Consider the following 13103-nt stretch of genomic DNA (forward strand, 5'->3'; position numbering starts at 1 on the left):
CAGTGATACCCTAAGCACAGCATTCTGCATTCTGGCATAATCAGCACGACATAGAAAATGTCAGGGGCTGCCACCAGCTCAAGCAGTAGCTTGGCCCCCTTGAACAACTACTATAGTATACACACAGCAAAACTCCCCTTCTCAGTATCAATTTTTTTTTGTACCAGGGATTGAACCCAGAAGAGCTTTAGCACTGAGCTATTTTTATTTTTTTATTTTGTGGTAGGGTCTCACTAAGTTGCTTAGGGCCTCACTAAGTTGCTGAGTCTGACTTTGAACTTGTAATCCTTCTGCCTCAGTCTCCTGAGCTGCTGGGATTGCAGGCATGTGCCACCTCACCAAGCATCAATTTTTGTGTCAGTCAGCTTTGCATTGCTGTGACTAAAACACCTGAGAAAAACAACTTAGGGAGGAAAAGTTTATTTTAGGATCATGGATTCAGAGGTCTCAGTTTATGGATGGCTGACTCCATTGATCTGGACCTGAGTCAGATGAGAAAAACAACTTAGGGAGGAAAAGTTTATCTTAGGATCATGGTTTCAGAGGTCTCAGTTTATTGATGGCTGACTCCATTGCTCTGGACCTTCTGAGATGAGGCAGAACAACATGGTAGAAGGGCATGGTAGAGGAAAGCTGTCCAGCTCATGGCAGCTAGGGGAGGAAGGGGCTGGGGACTAGATAAACCCTTCCCTGTCATGCCCAAGTGACCTACTTCCTCCAACTAAGTCCCACCTCCAAATAGTTCATTCAGTTACTAATGGATTAATCCAACAAATGGATTAATTCACTAATGAGGTCAGAGCTCTAATTATTGTCTACAAGCTCCACCTCCAGACCTTGCTGTATTGGGGGCCATGCTTCCAACACATGATCTTGGGAGCATTCCAGATCCAATCTATAACACATCTCATATAAGGCCTTCCCTGATCACACCATTTACTCAGAATCTAAGTTTCATGGTGACAAGAATCTTTTCCATCTTATTTACTTCTGTGTCAGTCCATAACCAGTGTCTGTTTCAGTTCAAATATTTAATAAATGTTTATTACATGTACAATTATGTATTAACCAAAGAAGATAAATGAACACATATCATACAAGCTTTGTAAATACTTATATGATATACTCCTGTAGATATATATATATATATATATATATATATACTAGATATATATATATATATATACTATGTATATAAATTTATTGATTTTATAATATTGTTACTTCAATAAAATTTAAATTCCATGAAAAATTAAAGAATAAACATTCTTGAATGTACAGTGATTGAATGCTCTCTTTGTTCTCTGATTGAGTCTCTGGAAAGTACAATAGAATCAAGTTTTCCCTGAGGGAAATGGTGCTTATCTAAAACTCCTGAAGATACCCATTTCTCTCCCTCTTTGAATAAATCAATCTTATCTAAGGGACCAATTATAAAACAATAAAATAATTTTACTCCTTTCTCCAAAACTTACCTGTTTTCACTCTACTTGTATTACCAGGAAATCACCTGGCAGCAGCAGAAATAGGATCAATGGTAGAGAGATCAGTTCCAAGGAGAGATATGTTTTCAGGCTTTACTCAAAGATTGTCCATCACCTGCTGTCTCTTCTGCCTTGCTAGTTCTTTACAGGTCCTGGAGGTACACATCAATGGGCCTGACTCGACTACCTATTAGGAAAAAAGAGAATCCCTTCCATTGAATCAGTGGACTCAGAAAAGGCCAAGGAACTGAGGACTTCCATCTAAGATTTTAAAATGTAAGACCTTGAATCAAAGCAATGGTTATATTTTGTCTCTCATAAGTTTTTTGTTTTGTTTTGCTTTGTTTTTAAGGAGTTGTCCACTTTGAGTTCTGGCCTGCCTCAGAGTAGAGAGGTGAAACCTAAACACCTCCCAGCTCCAGCCTGTAGGACCTATGACAGGTGCTAAGATAAATTGATATCTTGTTTTAAACATTTTTTTAGTTGTCAATGGACCTTTATTTTGTTTATGTATATGTGGTGCTGAGAATCAAACCCAGTGCCTCACATGTACTAGGCAAGCACTCTGCCTCTGAGCCACAACTCTAGCCCTAAATTTATCTTTACAAAGTCTCTTGGCTTTTTTTCATTGGTGTTTGTTTTCCCATCTCCTTAACAAAGAGGCTTCTAACCGACACCTTTGATGTTTATCTAACTAAAATTGGGCCTTTCCTGTAATAAAATTGGAGAGATTGTTTGTGAAGATTCAAGCAAGGTGGGGAGGAAAGTTGATTTAAAAAAATCCCTCCCTTTAAAAGTAGGGAGGAAGTTTGATGTTTAAAAGCTACTTCCCTTCAAAGGCAAATCTTCTTAGCTGGATACAGTGGAGCATGCCTGTTATCCCAGCTACTTGGGAAGCTGAGGCAGGTGGATAACAAGTTGAATGTTAGACTTGGCTGCTTAGCAAAAAATGTCTCAAAAAATAAAAAGGCTTGGGATGTAGTTCAGTTGTAGAATATTGTTGGGTCCAATCCCCAAAAGATAAAAAAGACAAATCTTCTAAATAAAGGGAAAAGGGAACTTAAACCATTTTTTGAGATCAGTTCCCAACTTTCTTCCATTGAGTCTCCCCCAACCTGTTTAAGTCAGCGGTTTTAAGTCCTTGTGGGTTGTGGACCCCTTAGAGCAATGCACATAAATCACCTGGTGATCCTGTTGAAATGACAGTTCTAAGTCAGTGGTTCTGGGGAGAGAATTGGGGTGAATCAAATGGGTCTTTACTCTTCCCCCTTTAGGCACTTACTTTGGCTCCAGTCCATTTCCCAATGCCCAACTCACTCCTCTTCTGCTGTTTTTCAGAGTGCTCTGCTGCAGCACCCTATTCTAACTACCTTTTTTGCCAGATGCATCTGTTACAGATCTTTATGGTTTTGCCTCACCTTCAAACTGACCTCTCCTAGCTTCCTTTCTCTCTGGACATGTGCTGTATGAAAATATGAGAATGGGTTGATGAATTACTTCCCTCTCTCTCTCCTGGACAGAAGAACAACTCCTCACCCCTTCACCACCATAAGGTAACGATCAGGAGTTGAGGAACAGAGACAGAGCTTGTCAGCACTAGAGCTGAAAGTAAAAGGATGCCATGAAGTCAAGTAGGGGTCAGGAAAAAGCAAGATGGTGAAGGAACAGAAAAAATATAGAGAAGAGAGGAAAAGGAATCCATAGAAAGGAGAGAGGAAATCCACCTCAAAATATGCCCCATTTTTTCTTGTAGTATGTTGAGTTGGTTTCTGTTTTTTAAGTTACAGGGCACATTCTAGGGCTGTGGTGAGGAATATATACAATTAGCATCTTATAGTAACAAAAAAATAAGGAATTGCTCAAACAACCAAAATTATGGGGGCAGGCCACAGGGACATAGAAGCGAAACTGAAAGAACTCCCAATGATGTCTGAATAGTACATTATAGTTTTGTTATGTATTCTTTTACTTTTTCATTTTTGTTTTCTTTTTAATTTTTTCCTTTTTTTTCTTCTTTTATTATTTTTTTCTTTTTTTACTCTCTGTATATATATTTTCCTCTCACTTATCTGTTTCCCCAGAGTCTCTTTCTCTCTTTTCTCCTGCTAAGAGTCAAATTGTTTTGATTTATCTTTCACACTTCTTATGATCTAATACCACTATATTCTCACTTCATACCTCATGAACATCACATCCTACACCACCCCTGTTCTTGTCTACCATTAGAAATGGTATATCCTTTTGCAAACCTACTGTTTATATTGTAGACAATAATTGAGGACATCATTTCTGTTTATTGTGACAAAACTGTAAATGTCTTAATACGTGCTATTTGGTTTAAGGCTGCATATTGTTTGCACTGGGTGCTGTTAATATTGATCTCCCCCTTAAAGGTGAGGTATTGGAAACCTACAGGGGCGCTATAAGTCTATAGGGTAGAAACATTAATACCTCAGATCCACAATGCTAGATGGGAAGACACACAACTACATGAAAAAACAAGAGAATAAAGTGTCCCAAACAAACCAAGATGCTACAATAATACATTGACAGTAGAAGAAATGTCATAGAAGGACTTCAGGATGTGCATACTTAAACTGATCTGCAAAGTAAAGAATGATGTAAGGAACAAATACAGGTAGCAAAATATCAATTCAATAAAGAGATAGAGATTCTGAAAAAAACAAACAGAAATCCTTGAAATGAAGGAAACAGTAAACCAAATTAAAAATTTAATAGACAGCATCATCAACAGACTAGATCACTTGGAAGACAGAGCCTCAGACAACAAAGACAAAATATATAATCTTGAAAATATAGGTGACCACACAGTGAAAATGGTAAGAAACCATGAACCAAATATCCAGGAATTATGGGATAACATGAAAAGACCAAATGTAAGATTTATCGGGATAGAGGAAGGCACAGAGATACAAACCAAAGGAATTCACAATGTCTTCAATGAAATAATGTCAGAAAATTTCCCAACCCTGAAGAACAAAATGAAAAATCAAATATAAGAGGCTAACAGGACACCAAATGTACAAAATTACAACAGATCCACACCAAGTCACATTATAATGAAAATACCTGGGATACAGAATAAGGATACAATTTTAAAAGCTGCAAGAGAAAAGTACCAGATTAAATATAGGGGAAACCTCAAAACTAGGAGGTCCTGGAACAACATATTTCAAGCTCTGAAATAAAATGAGTGCTAATCAAGAATCTATTATCCAGCAAAATTAAGCTTCATATTTGATGACAAAATAAAAACTTTCCATGATAAACAAAAGTTAAAAGACTTCACAGTTAGAAAGCCTGCACTACAGAACATACTTTGCAAAATATACCTTGAGGAGGAAATGGGGGAAAAAAGAAAACCAGCAAAGGGAGGAACTACACTAAAGTAAAGGACAATCGAAGAAGAAACTAAGTCTAGTTAAAAACCCAAAATAAACTAAAATGACCAGGAATACAAATCATATCTCAATAATAACCCTGAATGGCCTAAATTCATCAATCAAAAGACATAGACTGGCAGATTGGATTTTTTAAAAAGATCCAACAATATGCTGCCTTCAAGAGACTCATCTCACAGGAGAAGACATCCACAGACTAGTCGTGAAAGCATGGGGGTAAAAACATATCACTTGCATAGACTGTGTAAACAAGCAGGAGTTTCCATCCTCATATCAGATAAAGTGGACTTCAAGCCAAAGTTAGTCAGAAGGGATAAAGAAGGACATTTCATACTGCTTACAGGAATCATACATCAAGAAGACATAACAATTGTAAACATTTATGCCTCAAACAATGGAATATCTATATACATCAAACAAACCCTTCTCAATTTCTAGAATCAAATGGATCATGACACAATAATAATGAGTGACTTTAACACAGCTCTCTTACCACTGGATAGATCTTCCAAACAAAAACTAAACAAAGAACTATAGAACACAATAATACAATCAATAATTTAGACTTAATAGACATATATAGAATATTTCATCCATCAACAAAAGAATACACTTTCTTCTCAGCAGCACATGATCCTTCTCTAAAATAGACCACATGTAACGCAACAAAGCAACTCTTAGCAAATACAGAAAAATAGAGATACTACCCTGCATTCTACCAGATCATAATGAAATGAAATTAGAAATCAATGACAAAATAAAAAATAGAAGCTACTCCAACACCCAGAGACTAAAAAATACACTATTGAATGACAAATAGATAATAGAAGAAATCAGGGATGAACTAAAGAAATACATAGAGGTAAATGAGGATAGTGATACAACATATCAAAATCTCTGGGACACCATGAAGGCACTGCTAAGAGGAAAGTTCATTGCATTGAGCTCATTCATTAAAAGAATAAAAAGTCAAGATATAAATGACCTAACATTACATCTCAGAACCCTAGGTAAAAAAGAACAAATCAACACCAGAGTAGTAAACGACAGGAAATAATTAAAATTAGAGCTGAAATCAATAAAATTGAAACAAAAGAAACAATTCAAAAAGTGAACAAAATGAAAAATTGATTCTTTGAAAAAATAAATAAATTGATAAACCCTTAGCCACACTAACAAAGAGAAGGAAAGACAAAACTCAAATTACTAAAATTCATGTTGCAAAAAAGAACTATCACAGCAGACACTATTGAAATACAAAAGATAATTAGAAACTATTTTGAAAATTTATACTCCAGTAAAATAGAAAATCTCAAAGACATCAACAAATTTTAGATACATATGATCTACCCAAACTGAATCAGGAGGACAACATAATTTAAACAGATCAATTTCAAGTAATGAAATAAAAGAAGCCATCAAAAGCCTACCAACCAAGAAAAGCCCAGGACCAGATGACTTCTCACCAGAGTTCTACAAGACCTTCAAAGTAGACCTAATATCAATTCTCCTCAAATTATTCCATGAAATAGAAAAGCAGGAAACCCTTCCAAACTCATTATATGAGGCTAGTATCACCCTTGATACCAAAACCAGACAAAACACATCAATGAAAGAAAACTTCAGACCAATATCCCTGATGACTATAGATAAAAAAAATTCTCAGTAAAATTCTGGAAAATCACATATAAAACCATATTTAAAAGATAGTGCAGGGGCTGGAGTTGTGGCTCAGCAATAGGCATTTCCCTAGCATGCATGAGGCACTGGATTGTATCCTTGGTACTACATAAAAATAAAATAAAAAGTCACTGTGTCCACCTACAACTAAAAAAATTTTTTTCTTTCTTTTTTTATTTATTTCTTACATACATGACAATAGTGGAGTGCATTACATTCATAATTATCCATTAACAGCACAAGTTGTTGTAACTCTGTATATAAAGTATGTTCATACCAAATTATGCCATTATACATGAGCGCTCTTATTTTTTGCATACAATTCTTAATACACCTTTATACCACCATTGATAAATGTTTACACCAAATTCACATCTTCATACATGTATTTTGTATAATGATGACCCTCTCCTTCCTCCATCCTAGCTATTCCCCTTCTCCCTCCCTTTCTCTCCCACCCCTATTCCCTAACTAGAGGTAATTTTCCTCCCATGCTCTCCTTCCCTACCCCACTTTGAGTCACCCCCTTATATCAGAGAAAATATTCGGTATTTGTTTTTTTTTTTTTTTGAAATTGGCTAACTTCACATAGCATAATCTTCTCTAATGCCATCCATTTCACTGCAAATGCTTAAAAAAAAAAAGATAGTGCACCATGATCAAGTGGGGTTCATTCCAGGGATGCAATAAACGTAATTCATCACATCAATACACTTAAAGACAAGAATCTGATGATCATCTCAACAGATGCAGGAGAAGAGCTGGGATGTAGCTCAGTGGCAAAGCATCTGCCTTGCATTCGCAAAGCTCTGGGTTTGACCCCCAGTTCCAACAAAGACAAAAAAAAATAGAACCCCACCCAAAAAAAATAGTTGCAGAAAAAGCATTTGACAAAATACAGCACCCCTTCATGTTCAAAACTCTAGAAAAACTAGGGATATTAGGAACATACCTCAACATTGTAAAAGCTATCTACACTAAGTTCAAGGCCAACATCATTCCTCTAAAAACTGGAACAAGACAGGTATGCTCTCTTTCACCACTTCTATTTAACAAAGTTCTGGAAACTCTAGCCAAAGCAATTAGATGGATGAAAGAAATTAAACAGATATGAATAGAAAAAGAAGAACTCAAACTATCACTATTTACTGAAGACATGATTCTATATTTAGAGGATCCAAAAATTTCACAAGAAAACTTCTAGAACTAATAAATTCAGAAAAGTAGGAGGATATAAAATCAATACCCATAAATCAAATTCATTTCTATACATCAGTGATGAATTTTGTGAAAGAGAAATTAGAAAAACTACCCCCACTCACAATAGCCTCAAAAATAAAATGTTTGGGAATCAATCTAACAAAAGAAGTGAAATACCTCTACAATGAAAACTATAGAATACTAAAGAAAGACATTGAAGAAGACCTTAGAAAATGGAAAGGTCACCCATGTTCTCAGATAGGCAGAATTAATATTATCAAAATGGCCATACCACCAAAAACATTATACAGATTTAATGTAATTTCTATTAAAATCCCAATGGCATTCCTTATTGAAATAGAAAAAAAGCAATCATTAAATTCATTTGGAAAAATAAGAGACCCAGAATAGCCAAAGCAATCCTTAGCAAGAAGAGTGAAACAGGAGGCATCACAATACCAGCCCTTAAACTATACTACAGAGCACTAGTAATAAAAATAGCATGGTATTGGCACCAAAATAGACATGTAGACCAATGGTACAGAATAGAAGATACAGAGACAAACCCACATATATACAGTTATCTTATAATAGACAAAGGCACCAAAAACATACTTTGGAGAAAAGATAGCCTTTCCAACAATGGTGCTGGGAAAACTGGAAATCCATATGTAGCAAAATGAAATTAAATCCCTCTCTCTCACCCTGCACAAAACGCAACTCAAAGTGGATCAACAACCTAGGAATTAAACCAGATATTCTGCACCTAATAAAAGAAAAAGTAGGCCCAAATCTTCATCATGTCAGATTAGGCCCTGACTTCCTTAACAAGACTCATAGAGCACAAGAAATAAAATTAGGAATCAATAAATGGGATAGATTCAAACTAAAACCTTCTTCTCAGCAAAGAAAACAATCAATAATGTGAAGAGCGAGCCTACCAAATGGGAGAGAATTTTTACCACATGCACATCAGATAGAGCACTAATCTCCAGGATATATAAAGAATTCAAAAAACTTAACACCAAAAAAACATAAAGCCCAATCAATTAATGGGCTAAGGAACTGAGCAGACACTTCACAGAAGATATACAATTGATCAACAAACATATGAAAAAATGTTCAACATCTCTAGCAATTAGAGAAATGCAAATCAAAACTACTCTAGGATTTCATCTCACTCCAGTCAGAATGGCAATTATCAAGAATACAAGCAACAATAAACATTGGTGAGGTTGTACATTGCTGGTGGGACTGCAAATTGGTGCAAGCACTCTGGAAAGCAGTATGGAGATTCCTTAGAAAACTTGGATTGTTTTGACCCAGCTATCCCACTCCTTGGTTTATTCCCAAAGCACTTGAAATCAGCATACTACAGTGACACAGCCACATCAAAGTTTATAGCAGCTCAATTCACAATAGTTAAACTATATATATATATATATATATATATATATATATATATATATATTCACAATGGAATATTACTCAGCCTTAAATAAGAGTGAAATTATGACATTTGCAGGTAAATGGGTTGAGTTGGAGAATATCATGCTAAGTGAAATAAGCCAATCCCAGAAAACCAAAGGCAAAATGTTTTCTCTGATATGAGGTTGCTGATCCATAATTGGGCAGGGGAGCAAAAGAAGAAGGGAGGATCTTTGGATTGGGCAGAGAGAAGTAAGGGGAGGGGAGGAGGTATACATGTGTGAAGGATGGTGGAATGAGATGGACATTATTATCCTATGTACATGTATGATTACACAAACAGTGTGACTGCAACACATACAGCCAGAGAAATGAGAAGTTGTGCTCCATTTGTGTACAATGAGTTGAAATGCATTCTGCTGTCATATGTAACTGATTAAAACAAATTTTAAAAATTTTTAAAAAGAAATAACAAATATTGGCAGAGATGTCAACAAATTGGAACTTTTTGCACTGAACAGTGAAAAATAGTACAGCCACTTTTGAAAATGGTATGACAGTTCCTCAAAAATTAAAACACAAAATTACCATATGATCTAGCAGTTCTACTTCTGGATATAAACACAAAAGAATTCAAAGTAGAAACTCAAAGTACACCCATGTTCACAGCAGCTTTAATCACAATAGGTAGAAGTTGAACAAACAATGGATAAAATATATGGTACATACATATAATGAAATATTATTCAGTCTTTAAAAATAAATAAATTTGGACACATACTACAACATAGACACACTTTGAAGACATGCTCAGTGAAATAAGTCAACCATAAAAGGACAAATATTGTATGATTCCACTTATATGAGGTACCTAGAGTAGTCAAATTCACAGAAACAGAAGAATGGTGGTATCAAGGAGGTAGGAGAAAGGAATGGAGAGTTAGTATTTAATGGGTATAGATTTTCATTTGGGGACAATTTTTTTAAAGTTCTAGAGATGGATGATGGTGACAGGTGCACAACCTTGTGAATGTACCTCATTCCTAAAAATGGTTAAAACTGTAAATTTTAAGTTTGTGGGTGCATTTTACCACAATAAAAAGATAATCCTACTAAAACTATCTCAAGGGTTTTGCAAGAATCAAATTCGATCCATGTAGATAAGACTTAATCTATACATCCTGTCACAAATGTTAGCTCTTAGTCATTATCACTCTCTTTTCCCCAACCTGATAACATTATCCACATGCTCTACCTAGCCATGCTTAATAAGCAGCATACAGTTGGAGTTTGAGTGCTATCTGGTGATATTTACCTTCATTTTGCTAAACCCTGGATGCTATGTCCTAGGTAACAATATCCCAGAGTTCTGGTTCTGAAACAGAACAAAATCATATACTCTACACTTTTCCCAAAAATGGTAATAAAATACGTTGAGTCATTTGCAGTTTCTTGGTTATACTTGACAATAGATACAGTAGTAAAGCAGCCTCTGGCACCAGAGCAACCTGTTTAAACCATGCCTTAGCTGCTTGTTGTGGGGCAGAAAAAAAATGTACTTAAACTTCTTTAAATGTGTTAATCAGCAAAATATTAGTGGTAGGCAGAAGTTGAGATGGCCTCCAAGAGCCAGGCACGGTGGTGCAAACCTGTAATACCAGCAGCTTGGGAGGCTGAGACAGGAAGATAGCAAGTTCAAAGCCAGAGTCAGCAATAGTGAGGCACTAAGCAACTCAGTGAGACCTTATCTCTAAATTAAATACAAAATAGGGCTGGGGATGTGGCTCAGTGCCCCTGAGTTCAATCCCCAGTACCGAGAGAGAGAGAGAGAGAGAGAGAGAGAGAGAGAGAGAGAGAGAGAGAGAGAGAGGGCTTCCAAGATTTCCTGACCCCCTGATGTATTTGCATGCATAATTCCAAAAATCTCACATGATTATAATGGATTTTACTCTCATAATTTGGTTGATCTCAACACAGGAAGATTATCTGGGCAGGCCTGACCTAAACACAAAATCCCTTTAAATGCAGAATACAGGGTTGATATGTACCTCAATGGTAGAGCACTTGCCTAGCACGTACAAAGCCCCCAGTTCAGTCCCTAGCACCACACACACAAAAAAAAAACCAAAATAAAATAAAATAAATAAAAGAGTATTCCCCAGTTGGTTACAGAAAAGGAAGCCAGAGATTCAAAGCATAAGGTTTCAATGTGCCATTGGTGGTTCTGAGATACAGTAGTAGCAGTCTGCATACAAGGACAGAGAACCTTCTAGGAGCTGAGAAACACTCCCCCTGAAAATAATCAGCAAGGAAACAAGAACCCCAGTTCCATGATTACAAAGAACCAAATTCTGCCAATAAATATGAGGTTGTAAGCTAATTCTTTCTTCAGAGATTCTAGATAAGAGTCCAACACCCTGATTCTAGATTTGAGACCCTAAAGAGAGAACTAACCAAGTCTTCTGACTAGAACCTAGACTTCCCATCCATAGAACGTAAACTAATAAATGAATGGTGTTATAAGCCACTAAGTTTGTAGAACTACATTACAGAGCCATAGAAAACATATAATGATGCTAGATGCAGTGGCACACACCTGTAATCCCAGTGGCTGGAGAGGCTAACGCAGGAGGATCACAAGTTCAAAGCCAGCCTCAGCAACAGCGTGGCACTAAGCAACTCAGTGAGACCCTTTCTCCAAATAAAAGTACAAAAAAGGGCTGAGGATGTGGCTCAGTAGTTGAGTGCCCCTGAGTTCAATCCCAGTACCAAAAAAAAAAATCTCATACAATGAGGATAGGACAAATGCTCAGTATTTTTTTTTTAATTGGGATCAGTTGTAAGCTGGTTAAAATACAGATTTTTCCATGCAAAAGCTGGCAAAGCAAGAAGGCCTTCAGATCCAAGGTCCATTTTATCTAGTATGGCTTGATATTAACAGTGTTTTTCAAGGGGAGAAAACATTATTTGCATTTGATGGGGTTAAGAGGCTCATTAAGTAGGATCTGCCCTGGATCTTCCAGTCCACTTACCATCTCTGGAGAAGAGTTCCCAGTAAGAGTGCTCATCAATTCATTGCAACAACCCAAAACACCCTTCCAAACAAGGGATAGATCTGGACTGAGAACATTAAGAATTGCTGTAAGGGAAGTTTCCTTAAATGTGGTTGTCCTGGGCTGGGGTTTTGGCTCAGAGGTAGAGCACTAGCCTAGCATGTGTGAAGCACTGGGTTCAATCCTCAGCACCATATAAAATAAAATAAAGATATTGTGTCCACCTATAACTAAAAAATAACTATGGTTGTCCTAAATTTTACCATAAAAAATGTAGTTGTCCTAAATTTTACCACAAAGCTATCTCAGTAATTGCAATGCTACCAAATTGCTTGACTCTAAGAATCACCAGGGGCACCTATTTAAAACAAGGACTCCCAAGTTTCTTGCCTGGAATCATTCCACAAAACTCAGTTGGAACCACGCAGAAATCTCTAATTTTACTTAAACACCTCAGGTGAACCTTCTGTTCATCCAAGCTTAGAAAATACTAAGTTAGAAATATACTTAGCCATACATACATTTAGCAAAACACACACACACACACACACACACACACACACACACATACACACACACACACACTGGAACAGTGACTCACACCAAAACTCTTTGAAGTCATGCCTTTTATAGAATGTAAATCTCATACTGGACAATTCTGTTATACCAGATGTTCTCTAGGTCCCACAGCAATTGTAAATGGTACCCAAGTCATGAAAATGGGAGTCCTCTTCCAAAACTTTCTTTACAAGAATTACTCCTTGAAATGATATGCTTATGCTCCATGGTGTAAAGCAGCACTTAGGTTTTTCAAAATATTTCTCACATTTGAAGCA

Source organism: Urocitellus parryii, chromosome X (genome assembly GCF_045843805.1).
Source record: "Urocitellus parryii isolate mUroPar1 chromosome X, mUroPar1.hap1, whole genome shotgun sequence".
NCBI classification, from domain to species: domain Eukaryota; kingdom Metazoa; phylum Chordata; class Mammalia; order Rodentia; family Sciuridae; genus Urocitellus; species Urocitellus parryii.